Genomic DNA, 21,350 nt, shown 5'->3' with positions numbered 1-21,350 from the left:
GGCAACCAAACCTCTCTGCAGACAACTGCTGGATCAGGCTCCTGCCACTGAGCTCCTCGCTGAGGAAGTCTTCAGCACAGCATTCCCTTGCATCCCTATTCGCTTTGCAGATGTTGCTTGTCGCAGTTTCTTATAAACTCACGTATCTAAGAGCTGCAGTTGGTAAAACTTGTTTACCTCAGTCATCAGTGGATTCAAGAAATGATGAGGGATGGGGCAGGTGGAATCTCAGGCAGTACAGGTTTAAGTCTGTTCTTTTTTCCTTGCAACGCTGGACAACTGGATCAGAATTCTTGTATCTACTTTTTCCAAAGAAGAGTTGCAAAAAGAGCTCTGACTCAGAGCTCTCAAAAAGAGCTCTGATCTCAGCTACAGACTCATGGAAAAGCTCATCTTCCCTTTAAGAAAATACTTATGTTAGCTATGTTCTGGCATAATGTAAAGACCACATAAACAAAGACCAACAAATGAAACTCAGCCTCAGTTTCCCTCATGCATTGGTAAAAGTAACACTGACCTCTATGAAAACTGCAGCTGTGTGCACAGCTCAAGCCGAGCCTTGGCTTGTAGCTGTATTCCTCATTTTAGCTGTGACTTGTGGAGTCATGAGGATTGCACTCTTTCATCCCATGGCGTCCGGCAGATACAGTGCAAGAAATAAGCAGCAGGTTTCAGCGTTCGCAGTGACCTGGGATTCTGCACAGGACTGCCTGATGGCACAATTAAAAGCCTAATTCAGAGACCAGGATTAAAGTTCAGCTGCCACTTTTACCCTTTTTCCCTGCCTTTGAACCTTTAATTTTGCTATGTTAATAATCTTCTAGGAGAATTCCTATGGATTTTTTTTGTATTTCTTAAAAATGACAAGAATAGACCTATTCTGACACGTACCTGTATCTGTTAACACCAGGGCACCTGGGACTCTTCAGGAGGTACAACCTGAGATCAAACTTTCTGCTTCATTTGATATGAAATTTCCTGGGTTATATGGATAAATATCCAGAGTTGTATGGACAAAACTTGGACACGGGCACTGACAAGCATCTCTCTGGCAGCTCGGTGGAAAGCTTTCCATACAACTCCAATAACCACTGCAAAAAGCAGGGTGTGATTTATATACTCCTCCACTAGGCATTCCCACAGAACTGCTAGGCTGTGATCACAGCTCATTATCAAATGCAGAGAGCATGCAAAAAAAAAAAGGGTATTTAAAGAAATAAAGTACAATTTTTTCAGATCACAGCTAATTTCCCACCAGCTGTTAGGAAGCACATTTTGCTCCCCTATACATCCTCTTTCTCAAAAATGTCCAATTTCTGTTTGCTTGGAGAAGTTTGGCCTTATTTTAAAAAGCGTTGGGTTTTTTTTACATAAAAAAAATATCTAAACCAACTAATTTTCCAAATAAATGGATAAATAAATAATTACAGAATTGAGAACACACTGACAGTCACAAAATTAGAAGCAGGTGAGAAGGTGGAAATGGCTATTAGTCCTAACTGCAGGCATTACATGTAGTTCTGTTTACGAACATGCTCACACCATATACGCATATAGCACGTTTTGGGTAATGATGGCCATATGGTTGAGCGTGGAACTGTAAGGAATGACAACATGACTAAATCATGCATGTGTGTTCAACCACCTCGTTGACTCCCTGACCATCCATCTATCTCTGCTGAAGCTCTTGAGATGTTCCAAACCTCTAAACAGATAAAGGCTTTTCTTCTGAACTAATCTACTAGAGCATTGCTTTTGTATTTCCTGCTCAAGGATCAGGACAGATGGTTTATATCATTGGGAAGGAAACCTCTCCTTCCCAAAGATGTAGAGGTTACCAGAGTCACAGAGGAGGCTGAGGCTCCCTCTGAGCCTGGGAAGAAGGTGAGAGAATGAACTTTCAACACAGGACAATTTTATGTGCTGAAAATCTATTGTAGGCCATTTAAAGCAGCTTTTATGGCTTCTTCTCAGCTGTGCATCCATATTACTTCCTTCCTGGCTAAAATATGGTTCAAGGTTATGGATCCATATTGAAGTTTAATGGTTACTTCAACATCAAAAATATTTGTTTGACTTGTATCTCTCAATGTCATAGAAGTTCAAATACTGCTGCAGCAATATTTTAAGGCAGAAACTGAGTTAAAAGTTGGAGGCCAACAGGTCAAACATTATATCATTTAAAAAAAAAAAAAGGAAGTTGAGCATCTCCTTCTTAAAAGATATTCAGAAGACCACCAAATCTCATGCAGAAACTTGCTCTTCAGAAGAAATGTATTTTAAAAATGCAAAAGAAGACTCTTAATCAAAGAAAGCTCAATTCATTCCCTTTACCCCCCTTTTTAAAGAAAATAAAATATGAACATTCAAATTGAAGAGGGTGTCTGTGGGACGCTGGAAGATGCTACACAAGGGTGTTCACTGTAGAGAGGAGGATAGCTGTATTAAAATGAATAATTTTGTGGGGAAAGGATAGAGAGTTGCTGCTGTAAGAAAAAAATCTTTTTGATTGACATGAGAAATTGCTGCCACATGAAACAGTTCATCTTCTTTGAAGGGCTCTTTTGTCAGTGAGGTCAGGTCAAAGAGGTTTGAAAGGTCCTCATCAAAGGAAGTTGCCTTTCTAGGCCCAGTGCATTCCCTTGCTGGTGTAGTCTTGGCTTCAGGAACTGTATGGAGATGTGGGAAGCCGGGGGATAGCAGCTGCATAGCTAAGCAACGAGGGCTGGCTGAGCCATGAATCAACACTGTCACCTGCTGTGGGTGAGATAATCTCCTCGTCACCCAGGCTGGTGGAAAACTGCTGCACACGGGTGACTGCTCAGTAGTAGGTGTCTGACCATAGCATCTAGTTTGTGCATCTAAGTAGAAAGCAGGAGGGAGTCCCTGTGCTCACTGCCCCGCAATCCAGAGTCAGGATTTGTGTTTGAAACTTAAATAGTAATGTAAGCCATGCAGCATGTCTGAAAAACCAGAAATCCCTCTTCCCCCTTTCCCTGTCTCTGCTATTCCTCATCCCTTGTTTCCCTCTATTCCTCCTCCCTCGCTCCTTTACCAAGCATTGTCCCCATGGAGGGCACGGCACCTCTTTGCAATGCGAATGAGCAGCACATTAAATATTAGTGCTAACCCTCTAGTTAAGATGTCTGTGCCACCCCTCTGCCCTGGTGTAACTAGCCACTAGTAATGAGTTTTGCAGGTGTCCCCCACCACCACTCAGTGATGGAGATGCTGAACCAAGGACCTGGGCATATCATCTCAGTGTCATACCCCGCTGGTTAGCCTGGCACCGTGCTGTGGTGGGCTCAGCTGAGCCATGTCAATGCTGCCACAGTCTCCACCAATGCAGCTGAGGCTACCGCAGGGGAGCTCCAGCTCCAGACCTCCCAGCGTGCTCCAGCCCGAACACATACTGGGTTCAATGCAGGCTGAACAGTACAGGTGGCTGTATTTGTCTTCCTGACAGCACCACTTTCTGTATTCTCCATTTCCTTCTGAAATCTTGTTCCAAATGTCTACTCTTGCTTAGTTTTCAAGATACTACAGACCAGGACAGCAACCACAACCTGATGGGACCTAAGCTCTTTCCCTTCTGCCCTGCAACTTATCAAAATTCAGAGGAAAATTGCCCCCTCCTTTTTCCTGGTCACTCAGGAATGCCCCACATGCCAAGGAGGGTCCCATTTCCCACTTGCACCCTGCTCCCACAGCCTCCCGCTCCATTAGGACCTGGTGTCTCCCTGCAGAAAGAGATGAAAGGAATTAGCATCTCATTGAGATGGAAGAAGCAGCTCATACCTCTCCCAGCGAAGTGCAAGCCCCAGCCCTGATAAAGGTCAGTTCATTTCTTTTTTTATGGGCTAATTTTCAAGGAAGGCAAAAAATCTGGGGGCTTCTGTTTGTTCTCCAAAAGAGAACTGACCTTCTGATACAGCTGTGAGACTCCAGACCCTGCTTCCTTGGGCAGGAATTTTGAGTGCTCAGTGCCTTAAAGCGTCGCTCTGCTGATTGCAGGCAGGTTTCACCACCACTCGCTCAGCCACATCTCGAGCTATGTGAAAAATCACCTTTGCTGATTAGGGCAGGGCTTTCCTTCCTGATTGCATTGTCCTGTTGACTGTCATTGAATTTTTGAATCAGGAGGACGTTCTGTTTGTTTCTCAAATATTAATTGCTGTATGACTTTCCTCTTCTTCACTAACCTGCTTTTATGTCTTAGCAAATAGTTCCAGAGGTAATTGCTGAATTTATATATCCATGGGAACCCAGCAGATATGTATGATAATAGCACAATTTGATATTTATGAAGTGCCACTTTTCTATAAAGGTAGAATTTCAGTTAATTATCACCAGGCTGTTTATTAACACTTGAAAATGGAAAAATAATGAATGGGCACATCGTTTATTCATTAAAATGCGGATGATGAGTGGCCCCATTCATAAATTAGCTTTGCATTTCACTTCAGTGAAGCACTGCCTGTGCTAGTGGGTTTTGAAGGTCAATTATGCTTTAACCCAAGGCTTCCTGCGAACAGCAAGCGTGTTGCCTTGGACTGTGATCACAGTGGCTCTTGTCAACCAAACAGAGCCATTCTGTGAGAAGTTTGGCTGACAGGCTGTGTAGGCAAAGAAAGAGAGCTGCAGCAAGTGCTGTTGTTCAAGAAATAATTCCCTTTTGCTAGGAAGCAGTGCATCTGTCTCTATCAGGCAGTGAGGATTGATGCACTGGGCTGGGAAGGTGCTCCTGTGAATGTCCCTATATGTCTTCTGAAATCAATGTCCTTCCTTCTCACAGCCAAAAACCAAGCTGTTCTTGGAGAAAGTGCTGCCTTCCTGCTGACCATCCAACAAGAAATCACACCCCCTCTGGCTCCAGTGCTACCTGGGCAGGGCATTTTAATACAGATGCAGGCAACAGAGTGAAGTTCAGAGCAAGCATCTGAATCTTTGGGACACCCTTTTTCCACGGACAACCCCTTTCCCATCCCAGGGAACACACTGCCAGGTCACACAGAACCCTGTTGGAGTAAAGGGGCAGCAGGGGCAGAGCTGGGACAGAGAGGCTGGGCAGGAGACACCTCTTCACAGCCATTTGCTATTCAATACAGTATTGAGATGCTACACTCGAATGAGATCTAATAGAGAGGCTTTTTCCTGAATAGTTTCCATCATTAAAATTATCAAGGACTTCCCCTCAGGATAATGTTAGCCCTGGGGTCAGTCTAAAATTGCATATTTCATTCTACCCATCCCCAGCCTTCCTGCAGTGCAGGCTGGATGCTGCCTCATGCTGTAGAGGAACCACTGATAACTGCTGCCCTGGGGCAGCTGGACACTGTCTGCAAAGTTTGCTGGATACCTTGGTGCAGAGGTGCCATTGAAATGTCAGCTGCTGTAAGCTCAACGACTGTGCCAGATGTGCTAAACATGACAAAAATGAGAAAGTGGGTGCCGAAATGTCTTTGAAGCCATCTTGAGGCGATGCTCGTTTCCAGTGGGTTTGGAGTAATCCTCAATTCAGCTGGAGATTGAGAGACACCTGAGCTGTGAAATGACACGATGAACAATAGTGGCCATTTCCAGAACAAAACCCACAACAATATCAGGAGTTAAGCAAGCACTCCTGGCTATGGGCTCTGGTACTGGCCACAAGCAACTGTAGGCTTCCCTGAGAAGAAGCCTTGTATCACTGAGAAGGAAAGCTAATGTGGTTAAGCACTATAGCTCCAGGTGTGGAGATGAGCCACCCTCTCACACGTCTGGGTCGAACTCTGCTAGTAGCCCCAGGTGTACAACCAGTTCCCTGAGCGTAGTCAGCAGTAGCACTAAGTGCTCCTGTATTTTGGCCACTAAACCATTTTCGGAGGATGCTGTTCCTTTCTAATAGCATAATCACTACTTGCTCAGCTAAGGAGGAGTATGAAACTTGGTTTAGGAATGACTGCAAAGCAAAAGAATGATTGTAAGGGGCCACAGAGGGGCAGATGTGGTCATTTGAACATGAAACCACCCATAAGCAAAGTGAGTTATCTGAAAGATGGATCTACAGTAACCTTAGACAGGATCAGTGTCGCTCAAGTGCTCATCCTGCACAGAGTAGCTCCGGGATAAGTCCAAGCTGCTAGTGTTAGTTACTAAGACTATATATTGGCTTATTTTTCCAGTGGCATGTCTGAAAACAAGAATCAAATGCAGGGCTTTTTTTAGCTGTCTTTAAAAATGCATAAAGTTTTGCTTCGAGTGTCACTGTTGGAGTTTTACTATTATGCTAACAATCCAGGCTACCTGCTGAATGCAACGGGCTGCAGGCTCCATTTGGGGATTTTACCTACTGTGAGCATTTTTTCATTTCTTTTAAAATAAAATACCGTTCTCAAGTGCCCACCTTGCAGAGACCCTTTCATATTTTTTTAAATAAAAAGAATGTTTAGAGAAATTATCTCTGCTTTCATGCACGTTGCTGTAAAGTCAAAGACAAGTATTTCTGCCTTTTTTTTCCTTATCAGCTACAGCTAAAATGCAAAACCCACCAAACTTTCACACATTTTAAGGTCCACTACATTCTTCTAAGCACTGTGATCCTTCATGAGGTAACCAACTGAATTTTAAGATGCATGTCAAATAAAATGACTAGCAAGGACAAATTAAGGTTAGCATTCGAATTTTTCTTCTGAAGTACAACTTATTTTCTTGCAAAAGTACAGCATCAGTTCCTGCAAAGCACTTCTGTTATTGATTGGAGAGATATAATATATAAAGCTCCTGCCTGTACCACTCTACAATAATTAAAAGTACTTAATCATGCAGCTTTGAGATTTATTTTAAATGCACAAAATATGTTCCTTATTGTGATTCACAGGAATTTACTGGTCTAATTTCTTTAGAGACTAGCAGGAATATATATTGACTCTGGTTTATTTATAAACCAGCTATTTAAATTACCAAGTTATTTACATTGTTATTGTCTCCATCATTTAGTCGCCATTTGCAAAGATCTCACATTGCTCTTAATTTGGCATTCCCTAGTGCTAATAGTACTTATGGGAGAAGGTTATTTAGAAGACAGCCAAGCAAGACATCTCGGTATGGGTGATCTCCTTCTTGCCCTAGACAAGCTTGTCTCTTGGTGACCTCCTTTGCAAGGGGACAATGTGCAGGACTGAGCCCTGGGGAATGTTGAAGCTACTTATCGTCATGATACAAGAAAGAAAGAAGGCACATTGTGAGGAACTGTAGACCCGGGTTTCAGCTGACCCCAGGATCTGGATTAAAGAACCTCTGAGGCAGGTGTTTATAATGCTGCACAGCTGTATATCAGTCTGTTGGGGACAACAGGGAACACAAAGGGAGGGACATAATGGCCCAGAAGGCCTCCAAGATTCTAATGTGGTTTTGGGGTTACGTGAAGGAAGGAACAGGCTTCGGGTGGACTCAACTGGTCCCATTTTCATCTTAGTCCACTAGCAATATATGAAAACCAGCAAGACCACCAGAGTCTGAAACTGCTGTAAGAGTAGCTGAGGAAAACTGTTATTAAAGGAATATTTCATTCCTAAGGGTGAGGACATAACCTACTCCTTATTTTCATTTCTAGCAGCATTTTTTTTTTAAGTCTTAAGCACGCAGTACAGCGCTCACTCTCCTTTTCTTCTGTTCTTTTTTATGCCCTAAACTCTGTATAGACGATTGAGAATAACAGCTATTATTTACCTTGCGGCTTTCATCCCACAGCTGGATCTTGCACTGAAAGGCCTCCCTGAGTATCTCCAGTAGAGAGACAACTGTCAAGCAGATCATGATAAAGAGCAACCCCAATGGCCCCTGTGGGGAGGCGGGCGGTGGGTGCCCCAGCTGCAGGGACACCGTGCTTTCGGAGGCTGGCGGGGAGAAGAGTGAAGAGCCCCAGCAAGGCAGCCATCCCCCACAAGGCGGCAGACCCACCTGGCACTGGTGGGACCAGCAGACACTGGCTGACACTGCGCCAAAAGCCTTTCAGTGCAGATGAAAGGGATTGCAGCTCAAGCGTTCTCATGGCACTCTGCTTTCAGTTGGCTTTGGGGTGGTCATTGGCTGCATGAGCCTGGAGAAGCGACTCATGTTTTAGCCCAGGTTGACACCAGTACCATAGCGACTGGGAGCTCTATACAGTTATACAACTCTCTTTTAATTTCCACCAGCAAGAAATAAACAGGTTCAAACTACCCAAGGGAGAAAGAAACCAAATCGAAATGAAATAAAATGGGAGTTTACTGGAACTGAGGTTTGTTTCTTTTTAGATGCTTCAAGAGGGAGTCTCAGACAGAAGTACAAGCACTGTGAACTCCAAATGAGCCACATGCAAAGGCAGCATGAGAGCCACCCATGGCATTAGGACATGGCTGTCCAAACCTCACCTTAGAAACAGGGCTCAGTGTGATGCCAAACCAAAGGTGCCCATTGATCATGGTGCCTGCCACTCCATCTTTCATTAGGACTGCTGCTGTGATGAAAAGCTCAACAACAACAACAAATAAACCCTGCAAAAGAGTGTGGTCCCTTCTGCAAGGTGATCGCTTCTTTGTGAAAGAAGAAATTACTGAAATGCATGCTGTTTTGTTGCCTTATATTTCTAAATAGCCCATTCCACATGAGGAATGAATCCCTTCCCTCGCACGATGCAGGCAGATTCAGAGCACATTTTGGAATAAGGAAAATTTACATTTTTCTTGGTGGGCTTTGGATCATAGCATTTTATATTTTACATTCAGAACAGTTTTAAGGGAACTGAAAAAGTTTCAGAGGTATGCGTCCATTCCCAAGCCAAGAGATGCTGATCCAGACATTGTACAACACTGTACTTTCTCTCAAGATATCCAAAATGCCATGAATTATGTATCCAACCTTGAAATGTTGTTAAAAATATAATAGAAAGTCACATATTGTGCATATTTAAGCTTTTTTCAATACTCATATTCCGTAGCTTTGAGCCAGATTTCTTCTCCTCCATGACATTTGTCCACACTGAGAACTGAGTCCAAAATATGCTTAAAGGCAATTGAAAGTTGTTTGGAATTTTTCTGATTTAAAGCATTTACTTACTGTGAAAGTTGCCAAAAATCTGAACAGTTTTAAAACACTGGGCACCTCATTTTCAGTTTTTCTCAGCAGTCATTCCATCTATTTTTTTGGAACTTTAATATTCTCACAGGTTTTATTTAATTTTCACATCATGCATTTCAAGATCATTTTAGTAGGGTGCCTTTTATAGGTATTGTTTTAATTCCCAGCATACAGATCTTCATAGTTATTTATTGTTAATGTTTCCTCTTGGACTAAACCCAAGAAACCGAAGAACTTGGCTCCAGAACATGGCAGTCACATAGAGGGAATGCTCTGACAAGTGAATTTGGGATTTAATTGGCTTGTACTGCGAGATGCTGGGTTTGAAATGTATTGACAGCAAAGGACTGGAAGAGAAGCCTTGAACAGTACAAGCATTATTATGCTGATAAAATGGAGAGCAAAATGAGTAATGACATTTCTTTTTCTGGCTGTTATCAGCCATCCAGCCTCCCCCAGACCAGTGAAGAATCTGTTCTTCAGTAAATCTTCAGCTGGTGTAAAGCAACTTCTTTTCAAGTCAGGATGGGTATGCCATTTTATATCACCTAAGCATGTTCACTGCCACCTTTGCAGACAAAAACCAGCTAGTAAGATAGATATTAGGAGTGCATATGGCAGCAAAGAGAGTGTCTAAACTGTAATGATTGATCAGAAAAAGAGGTATGGAGCAGTTTCATTTCAAACCACTTGGACAGCAGCTGCAGTCATTTACAGGTAGGACAGAGGATAATGTCTCCCCATTCCCTGAACTCTGTTGTTTGCAGATATATTAAAACAAAAGAAAACAAAACATCTCTGACATTTTAGGGGAAACTCCATAAAATCTGTGCTTAGAGCACCAGTAGCAGTCAAGTAACCCTGTATTCTTCCATCTTCCCTTTAAAAACCTTTTGTTATCAATAATGAAGACAATTCAAACATGGATAGATCACATTTTACACTGAGAAGAAGTAACTATGGTAAAGGAGACTTGAAAAAAATCTATTCTGATTTTTCAAATCATGAAAAAAGGAGACCTTGCATCACATTAAAAAAGTCTTCATTCACACAGATATTGAAATCCTAACCTTTCCTGCTCTGAGCCATATTACTCAGACAGGAGCGTGGAGGGAGCAGGAGGGAGCAGAAGATGAAGGGAGCAGATTTCTTTATGTCATCAATTTATGTACTGTAAATGAAATTAAAATACATACTTTTATGACACTAAGTGCTAATTCTTCAGATCTTAATTGATGCAGGAGGTGGATTTGCTTGATTAAGGACAATAAAACCCAAACCAGAGGAGACTTCTGCTTAAAAGGAGTACCCATGTTCCAGTCTCGAAAAGAACCTGAGAACTGGGAAATTAAATATACTACTATATTTCTTAGAGGAGATAAACTTATTCCTACTTGGAATGTATTTAATTATTATCAAATCCATTTTCTCTGAAACTCTAAGTTTCAGTAACCTTTCACAGCGAAACAATACATACTTGAAAGAGCCCTAATGCAATGTGTGTTCTGGTGCAATGGAAAGAAATGCTACAAACCTCTCTGAGATGTAACAAATGACTTATTTGTTTTCCTCTTCTAAATAAGCCTTTCTAAGAAAGGTATTTTGTGTCTCCTGAATTAGTATAGGTCTACAGAGCAGATTGTCTTTGTCAAATCTAAGGTGGCTTAAAAAGCAGGGCGTTTTCTTCTGCTACAGGGAGTATTTACCAGCCTGCTTTAAAGAGCACGTTAATTCACTTGCGCATGTTGCTAGAAGCATCCGGTCTACCTGCTACCACTGTTTGTTACTGTTTTATTATTTTCTTAGCCTTTTTGTTGCATGTCCACATAGGTCATACAGTATGTATGTATATGCCTATATATGCAATTCAGTGGAGATTACACAACAAAACAGGTTAGAGCTTTGGAGACTTGGAGGGGGTTTGTCTCATGGCTATCAAGGCAAGTGAGATGGTACTGGCTTGCAGTGCTTCTTTGTCATGCTGGCTTTGGCCAGTGCAGTAGAGGGGTTAGACTTTAAGCAGAGACACTTTTGATAAAGCCTAGTGCTGGTCTGGGTGTCAGTGGGGAACACAGAACTTCTCTTATACTTAGACTTTAAAATTGTATTAGAGGGGAACATAATACATTTTTTCATCTGAAATTTCATATCCGTAACTCTGTATGTCAGTGAAATAAATAAAAATCTGTTCCTGCAAACTGTTTCCCATTGGCTTTAATACGTGTGCAATTTTTTGCAGAAAAGGGTCCATAAAATCATGTTCTGTTTCACTAATTACCTGTCCAGTGTATCACAAATAAGATCCCAACACTCCCATGGGACAAAGTAAAGGTGCAAGTACATAGCGATGGCACAAGGTCCCCTTCACTTCCCACCCCAATAAACCCCACTTTCGCAGCAGGGGGAAGGGGCTGCATGCACCGTTTTCTGTTCTGTCTGTGGAGGCAACAAGCAGCAGTGCCTGCCCAGGCTTCAGCCTTTGTAATGAAGACACTTTCAGCTGAAACAGGAGTAAATTTATTTAGAATCTTAAGTAGTCTTTAGATTATAAAGTCGTGTCATGCCAGAGACAGATTTGAATAGGTAACCTACCTAGAAAAAGGCTTTATATCATGTAGTTTTTGCCTTGGTAAATAAGTCACCTACAGCCCAAACATTGGTCCTTGGATTTAAAAATACTTCACTGCATATTCATAATCTGCTTTTTGTTTTGCTATTTATGCCTCTAATATTTGTAAATTCTTATTATGCATCCCTTTCGCACGCTTAATCATCACCTACCAAAGATAACTGGTTATCTTTCCCCTTGTAAATGAATTCACTCCATGCCCCTAATTATTTTTGTAGGACTCGTTTTCCCTGTAAGACAGAATCTGATGATTAAAGAAGTGCCTTAAATGAATTCCTTCTTTCCTGAATTATGTCTGTAACAAAATCCTTCTGGAAGGGTCTGCGACTCTTTTTACTTCAGGTGTTGCTCTACTGTATATTCAGTTTCAGATTCTATAGACATTTTTATTCTCAATTTCATAGCTGATTTGTCTTTCACCATTCCTGATAATTCTGTTTAGTTATCACTTCTTCCTACTTTTTCTGCTTTTCCGAATATCTGTATTATGGGTAATTTTTCATTAGCAAATTTTTCATTTTCCCAAGTTGAATATGTGTCACCATTAGGGAAACAGGTCTTGGTGCAGCTTACAGATTTTTGGATTGGGATTCTTTGTGTATCTGTGTCAGACAGAGAAAATCCTCCATCTAGAAGGAAGAATTTGTTTGTCTTCTCCACTGTCTTTTGTATCTCAATGAGTTAAAATTTACACAAGTGAAAAGAATCACACTTGTACCTGGTTCAACTTTGAGTTCCTCTAAAAGCTGAAGTCTTGGAAAGGGTTTGCTCATGCTTCTGGGGAGTCAGGACAAGACCCAGGTCTTCTGTAAGAGAACACAGTCCCTGGAAATACAGCAGTTAACTCACTGGATACATGACATATATGACAAGTACGACTCACTCGAAATACGACATTCCCATGACAAAACAAATTTTGAACCTAGGGCTTTTCTGAAAGCTGGTTGTTGCTTTCTGCCCTTTCTGGTAGTCTTTAGGTGATTGCATATGCTGGAATATAGTAAAGAAGTGGTTGAGAATCCTATCACTAACCAAAGCAAGTAAGTACTTAATCTATCTCCAAAGTGGTTTTGATTTCAATGGGCATACTACAAATCACTACAGTATTCTGATTATTTGAAAGGCTTAAGTAAAAAAGAAAAGCCCTGTGTTTCTTTGTGGAAATGAGAAAGTAGCGTGTTGTGGTTAGTTTAGCTGACCTACAAAGCAAACGCATGAACGCATGGGATACTTCCAGGAGGAAGTAATTTTAAAAAGGAAAGGGTCTACTGGGAAACTGACACAACTTGTGGCATGTTTACTGTCCTCTGAAAGTTCTCACCATGATCATTCTCAGGCTAGTACAGTCACAGCTCTTCACATGCATGTGTCCCCGTGCACAGCCCACACAACCACCTTAAGATTTTGCTGTCCCAGGCAAACAAAATATTATCTTCCCCAAAACAAAGGCCTCACTCATTGTTATTCATCCCCTTCTTCTTCCAAGAAACAACGTGATGTGTTTCCCAGTCAGTTTATAGATCCAGTAGCTACAGTCCCATTTCCATGCATTGCACTCCATTTGTTTCTTAAATGAAAGGCTATGGAGACTACAGACCTGAGGAACAACTCCCTTTCAAAAACAAATGTGTTTAGATAAAGATTGAAGGAAAGATGGTGAAGAAAACATGGACAGTAGTAGGAAAGAATAAAGGATAAAGATTGGATAACTGAGAAACATAGAGAAGGTGCCTGATTTCACAATTTAAATTATTTTAAAGCTATTTGTTTGTGGTTTACATGGATAATTACTGGCAACTGCACAAGAAATATTTACAGGAATTTTGATGCTTAACTCTTACAGTAATATGAAAGATCATTGATCCAAACCTGCTATCCTGCTTCAATAGATTCGATCCAAACCTTCTACATCACATCAGCCAGGAAATTTAAATTGTGATAGGGTCAATTATATTCATCAGCTCTTGCTTTGCCTTCTGAGAGGGACTAGGTCATTATGAGACAGTGGGAGCCTACTTGAAAGGCAATGGCAGTCCTACAGTACCTCTTCCTTTATATATTTGTTGGAAATCATCTTTATTCCATTGTATATTATACTCTCACTTTCAAGCCTGTAATATTTTTTTCTTATAAGGGGTTATGACTCTCTCAAAATATTTACCTTTCCTAACAGTTATAAGGTTGATTTCCTCTTTGGTAGAGCATTTTCCAGAAAAGACAAGCAGAATCCCATTGACATTTTTAAATCAGTAAAATTCAAAATACTTCAAGCTTTTGGAAGGCTTATGGTAACACTGCCTACTGCCACAGTAACAGCAAAAAATACTGACACCTGAACTGTAAATGGTGTGCTGCCTAACGCTTACCAAGCAGCATGTTCTTTTATAAAAATATACTATTAAATGAATTTGAGCCATTTGAATACATGTCATATTTGTTCCTCCCAAAGGAAAGTTTTACTCTTGCTTACGTATGTCTGAAGCTAGTTAAAAAATTAACTGAAAGCCATACTTTTTATTTAAATTTGTTCATTGCTATTGACCAGAAAGGAAAGGAACAGGAGAACTGCTAAGACTGTGTAACCTTCACATGAAAGAAGACATTAATTAATTGCAAATTAAAGTTTTTAAAATTTTTTCATCCTGCATGTGAGTGGGGTGCATGCACAGCTATAGGGTGCATACAGTGTAAGCAGGTAAAGGAACCATTACCAAGAAGTCCATAGCAAGGGATATTATATACAGAAGAGGTTTTAATTGGCCAGAGTTTTAATGGGATGGAGAAGAGAATCAAAAATGGGTAATGAATGAGGTATTAAGCTATATTAGTGACAAACCCTTGATCACCAGGGTGAGAAAACGCAAGAAGAATAGAGAGAGTAGGCTGAATGGTGAGCAGAAACAATAAGGAAAACAAGGCAATTATGGTTTTGAATTTACACAAAATACTTGCAAACACACAATTGAGACCAATCCTGCATTCACTATGGTTAGATGATCTGAGATACATATATTTCATCTTGGATAGCCACTTGCTACACACCAGAACTAAAATTAGCATTTTCCAGAGAGCCTGATATTCCCCACACTCAATTTGTGTGGATTAGATGAAATTTCCTCTTTCTTTTCAGCAATTTTGGCAGACTGCTGTACATTTCCAAGGGTTGCCATTATCTTCCTCTGAACGCGCCGAAATGGTTTGTAATTTTATCCCAGTATTACCAAAGAAACCTGTAATCTCCAGCTACATTATTTTAAATAATACAGCTCAGCAATCACATCAACAAGCAGAATCCTCACAAATGAAGAAGTCTTTATCTGGAAGAAAACAACAATATTTATTTGCTATTGCTTGCCTTCAAAATAAAATCACATCTTAAGAGTGTAACCACAATGAGTGTAATCACAATGAGTGTAATCACAATTCTCTTTTTGTCTACAGAGGAAATGCATTGGACAGATGCAACCCCCCACATTAGCTGTAATGCTTTTTGGTAGAACTGGTGTAACTGAGAGTGCGTTCAGCACAGGCAATGTGCAGCAATCTGTCATTATGCACTGGACTGCTGTCAAAATGCCTTCCGATAGCTGGGCATCTAAATAGATATTTACCAGATTAAATCTCCTTCATTATTACAGGTCGGGAATACAACCAATTTGATCAGTATTTCAAAACAAGGCTAGTGACTGATGTGAGTTTCAGCAGAAAACTACACCATCTAGTTATTTTTCATTTTTCCATAAATGTGTACTTTTTTACCAAAAAGATTTGTGGTTTCCATTGTAAAAAGTATGGTAATTTGCATTAACCCGTTCTTTAGCAGGGTCTGATCACCTCCTGAGAGATTTTTCCAGGGGTCCTGAATAGGCAAAAGGTAAGATAAGAAGCCAAGCAGAGTAGGATTTTATGGACAGATCAGTGTTTCAGATAGCCCACTGGTATTAGATACCCAAGTTACTATAGAAGGGCTTTATCATATGAGAACATTTTAGCATCAACTGAAAAAACAACGCTTTAACAGGTTATGTCAGTAGAACAATAAGTAGGGCTGAACTTTTATCTCGTAATATGACATGATGAGCTCTGTGAACTAATGAATCCTAAATCAATCCAAGGCCAGTCTTATTTTCACTGACACAGAGAATTTCTACCTTTGCATGTATGTGTGTGTATATATGTGCCCATCTCATTATAAATTGTGCTCATTATTTCTGCTCACCAGCTTAACGATGGAACCACTTCAGCATTTCAATACAGTCAGTAAGAACACTCATTCAGGAAACTGAGCGTTCATATTCCACTTGCTAGGACTGTACCTGTACAAATACATGTTCCACTGGCCTTTCCCTTACTTAACATTGGTGTGGTGGTTCAGTTTCCACAGGTGACCTGCAGAGGCTGGGGATGCTTTTTCCTTTCCTCAACATACTCTTTGGCTTCTGACAGGCTTTTTTCTACTTTATTTTGAATCCTCTTGGACTGGCTATAGCTATGGATGAAGCGCTGTGCTGGATGCATCCATGATCCTAGTGCTTTGGGGCACCACATCAGATTGGCAGGAACTCTAGGAAAACAGGGAGCCAACTTGTCTGTGGCATGTAAGGGGGACTGATGTCTTAGAGTTGCTGAGATTCCTCCTGGTAATCCCCTCAATGTTGCAGTATGTCAGGAACAGGCTGTGCCTTTCACCACCATGTTTCACATGCTCTCTTCTTGCAGCACTTTGCAGCTTTCTTGAATCTGGTATTAAATTGTCTGAAATGGTTTTGTGACTGGTAGCTCTTGGGACACATGAGTTAGATGTTCTGTTCACCCATCCTCTTGGATGTGAATCTGTTGCATGACTGCTTATCACTGGGCACAAGACTTATTAACCCATTCAGCATTCTCCAGCCTGTGTTTGTAAACACTAAGTTGGAGGACAAAGGAATTGTTTGCAAAATCAAGATAATATTGTTGAAAGTATCTCAAGTTTAGGCGCTTGCAAAATATCAAGCACTTTCATAAGGTGCTTTGAGATCCACAGGGATGGAAAACCCTTTAAAACTATGAGATGTCGTTAGTAAACTTTCCTCACCGTTCTTCTCTGTGTATGAGCAAAGATAACACAGGTTGACTAATGATTTCCAGGGAACACAGTCGTACTAATAACAAGATATTTACACTGGGGCTGGGATCTTTCTCGGTCGCTGTGATTGCTTCCCTCTACCCAAGGCATTCTATAAAATATGGTAATTAACACAGAGCCTTCAGACAGTCTAAATTTATTGCAATTTATATGTTCAGGAGTGTCGGTAAAAGGCCAATGCTGGCATTTCTTTAACTAATAATTATTGTATTTTATTGTTGTTGTTCTCTAACACATTAATGAGCAAGGACCCAGCTTTATTAGAATTCACTTAGCCCCACTGTTCCGTGCATATTTATTATGCAAGAGAATAGGATTCTCTTCCTCTAGCCTTCACTAATTTAAAAGAAGATATCCTCAATGAAATGTATTCAAATATTTTGACATTTTGCTTCACCTCACTTACAGAGCAGAAATTGTTTCTGACAGTTATTATACAGTACGGGAATCCTGCTGTTTCACTCTGCTGAAGCGCAGGTTGAAAAGACACAGCGATTGCATTTTGTTCAAAGAGTGATTCTCTGGCCTAGAAATAGCAACACTGTCAGCTGTGATTCACTGGAAGTTTAGATAATATCCACTCTGTACCTCTCCACCAAGAGCATGCAATATTTTTTTTCTTCTTCTTAAAACAGATGGAAATGAATCAAAGTGTGGAAAATTTGGTGCCTCCAACTTTGGGATCTGAAGTAGAGGAAGGTGTTGACTTTAAAATGTGAGTGGAAATTGGGAGAAATGGAAATGAGGGAAGTTTCCTTTTTTCAGACACTTTCAGTCCTGTTTTTGTTTTAAAGAGACCTATTTACAGGGCAAAATAACAGAGTTAAAAATATAAATACATGGGTATTTCCAAAGATTTAGAATAACTGAAGTAATTATAGGTGGCACCTGCCTGACTTTTGTTTTGTATAATGCTTTCAGGCATGCTACATGTGTGGCAACATCTTTTTTAATACAATAACATGTATATGTAAAGTATATTTGCATATTCAGCCAGTGCCCCCAAAGATTTCTTTTAACATGAAAACCTCAACCTTTTTATCTCATTTTAGAATGCAGTTTGGTGCTGTCTTAAATATATATAGGTTGAAAACCAATTTTTGTCTTTAGATATATATACAATCAACTCTGAGTCTAGTTAAGGACTGGTTTTATTTAGCCCAAAGTCACTTGTTTGAAAGGGCTTGATTGAGAGTTTTAGATTGTAAGTATTACAAGGTTTGTTTGTTTGATGGCAAGGGGAAAAGCACCTGCAGAATCTGAAGCAGGAGGAGGAGGAGAATGGAAGAATACAGGGAAAAACCTGTGAAAGGCTCTCCCGGATGCTTTGCTGTTCCTTTTGCTGTTGATGTTATGCAGCTCCTATATCAGAATTGAGGCTTCTTTCTTCAGAATAAGAAAGAAAAAACTGAATGCACAGTGAAAAGAAACCACAACAGTGGTATTTAATATAGTTCCTTAAGATTTCAGAAGCAGAGCTTCTGTCAGAACCACAGACTGTCGCAGAAGGGGGTAGGAGACAGTGAAAAAGGGCCTGTTCTCGTAAAAGGAGATTGTTCAGCTGTAATCTCTGTTAATGCTCCTGTCGTATCACGGGAGAATCTGCCTATTACATTGACGAGAAAGTAATGAATATAATATCTGGGAAAATCATGTTGCTCAAAGTGTTTCCTAACTTTTCCATGCAAAAAAAAGGCCTGTCATACAGAGACAGACATTATTAACTGGATCAAAATAATGAGAGTGGTTGCAGGATGTGGCTCTTCCTGTCCTGGAGGTGCAAGCCTGGGCTGTCAAATGCAATGAGCAGTGTGGCATGCGAGCTCAGGTCAAACCCTGGTCTATTAAGGCAAGCTTTAAAACAGATTTTGGTCTCTGCCATTTCACCAGGAGGCTGGAGGAAATAGGACACGTGCCAAGGGTTCCCCAGAAGGAGAGTGACGGCTGCAACTATTCTCCGCTAGTGGCTCAGGCACAAGGCAAGCTCACCCTTATAGGATTGCGTGGCAGTGGGATCCCCATAGCAGAAGCCCTGCCAGAGCAATAGCCCATTAACAAACCACTGTGGTTTCGAACAGTGGGGTCACTGACTGTCCAAAGCATCTGTTCTCCCCTCGTCAGGGCTGTATCCAGCCCTTCTTTGGGCACAGAAGGTTTCTCAGCCCTCCCCAGCCCATGTTAAACCTCTCCCTCACAAAATGTTGTCCATACTCCTGACCAAACGCAGCTCCTGGACCCCACCATCCATAGAGGAGTGATCTCCTATGAACACCTTCTGCAGCTGAAACAGTTGTGACATGCACAGAAATAACAGGGTGTTAAAGCCTGGGATAAATGGGTTGACCTTAATTGCGCACTCTGCTCTTGGAACCTCTGCTTCCACATCATTTTCCTAGAGAATCACACTTCATACATGGCAAAATCTCTCAGAGAATGATTGCTGCAGAGCGGGGTGTCTTCTGGAACATGATTTGTCTATCATATTAGAAAAATCATGGCAGTCAGGTGAAGTTCCCAATGACCTGAAAAAGGGAAATATAACCTCCATTTACAAGAAGGGGAAAACGGATTATCAGGGAACTACAGCCAAGTCAGTCTCACCTCTGTGCCTGGCAAAATCTTGGAGCAGATTCTCCTGGAAGGCATGCTAAGGCACATGAAAAACAAGGAGGTGGTTGGTGACAGCTAGCATGGCTTCACTAAGGGGAAATCCTGCCTGACCAATTTGGTGGCCTTCTCTGATGGGGCTACGGAACTGATGGACAGGGGCAGAGCAGTTGACGTCATCTACCTGGACTTGTACAAAGCGTTTGATGCTGTTCCACACGACATCCTTGTCTCTAAATTGGAGAGACATCAATTTGATGGGTGGACCACTCGGTGGATAAAGAACTGGCTGGATGGCCGCACGCAAAGAGTTGTGGTCAATGGCTCGATGTTCGGCTGGAGATGGGTAACGAGTGGTGTCCCTCAGGGATCGGTGTTGGGACCGGTCTTGTTCAATATCTTTGTTGGTGACATGGACAGTGGGATTGAGTGCGCCCTCAGCAAGTTTGCTGATGACACCAAGCTGTGTGGTTCGGTTGATACGCCGGAGGGAAGGGATGCCATCCAGAGGGACCTCGACACGCTTGTGAGGTGGGCTGATGCCAACCTTATGAAGTTGAACCATGCCAAGTGCAAGGTCCTACACCTGGGTCAGAGCAATCCCAGGCACGGCTACAGGTTGGGCAGAGAAGAGATTCAGAGCAGCCCTGCAGAGAAGGACTTGGGGGTGTTGGTCAGTGAGAAAATGAACATGAGCCGGCTTCAGTGTGCGCTCGCAGCCCAGAAAGCCAACCGTATCCTGGGCTGCATCAAAAGGAGCGTGACCAGCAGGTCGAAGGAGGTGATCCTGCCCCTCTACTCTGCTCTTGTGAGAACTCACTTGGAGCATTGTGTACAGTTCTGGTGTCCTCAACATAAAAAGGACATGGAACTGATGGAACAAGTCCAGAGGAGGGCCACAAGGATGATCAGGGGACTGGAGCACCTCCCGTATGAAGATAGGCTGAGAAAGTTGGGGCTGTTCAGCCTGGAGAAGAGAAGGCTGCGTGGAGACCTCATAGCAGCCTTCCAGTATCTGAAGGGGGCCTACAAGGATGCTGGGGATGGACTCTTCATCAGGGACTGTAGTGACAGGACAAGGGGTAACAGGTTCAAACTTAAAGAGGGGAAGTTTAGACTAGATATGAGGCAGAAATTCTTTACTGAGAGGGTGGTGAGACACTGGAATGGGTTGCCCAAGGAGGCTGTGAATGCTCCATCCCTGGCAGTGTTCAAGTCCAGGTTGGATGAGGCCTTGGGTGGCATGGTTTAGTGTGAGGTGTCCCTGCCCATGGCAGGGGGGTTGGAACCAGATGATCTTAAGGTCCTTTCCAACCCTAACTATTCTATGATTCTATGATTCTAATATCAGAACCCAAGAAAACTTGTCATGCCTGTGATGGCCCTATTTATGTAAAATGTCAGCTGGTATTTGTGTAACTATTTGTGTCAGCGTGTGCAGTGGGTGACACCACTGAAATGGGTGAATAAATCCTCACACCTGTTCTGCTTTTAAATACAATGGATTCATGGGAAGTTCCTGTTTGTTAAGGGAAGAAATTGCGCACCCTGCTTGAGGGAAAAGAGATTTTAGAAGTAAACAGATAAAATGCACTCAGACAGCATTTTCAACAACGAAAGAGCTGAAGTTACTGAACCTGCTTCCCACATCTAACACCATAGTATCTTTTCAGATCCTCATGCAACATGCAGCCAGCTGTACGAGGACTGTAATTATAGTGAAGGCTGAGTATTCTCTCCGACAGGATTTTCCCAGCTGTGCTCCTCTCAATGTTTTTCACTTCCTCAGAACATAAACCCATACATTTTTATCTATATTTTTTAAATAGAAAATGTTTTTTTACTTTAAGGACAGGCTGACTTCTCAAAGAGTGCCCGTGAAGGCGT

The sequence above is a fragment of the Psittacula echo genome (assembly GCF_963264785.1).
Source record: "Psittacula echo genome assembly, chromosome: 4".
In the NCBI taxonomy this organism is placed as follows: Eukaryota; Metazoa; Chordata; class Aves; order Psittaciformes; family Psittacidae; genus Psittacula; species Psittacula echo.
Note: the sequence above shows the minus strand (reverse complement) of the source record.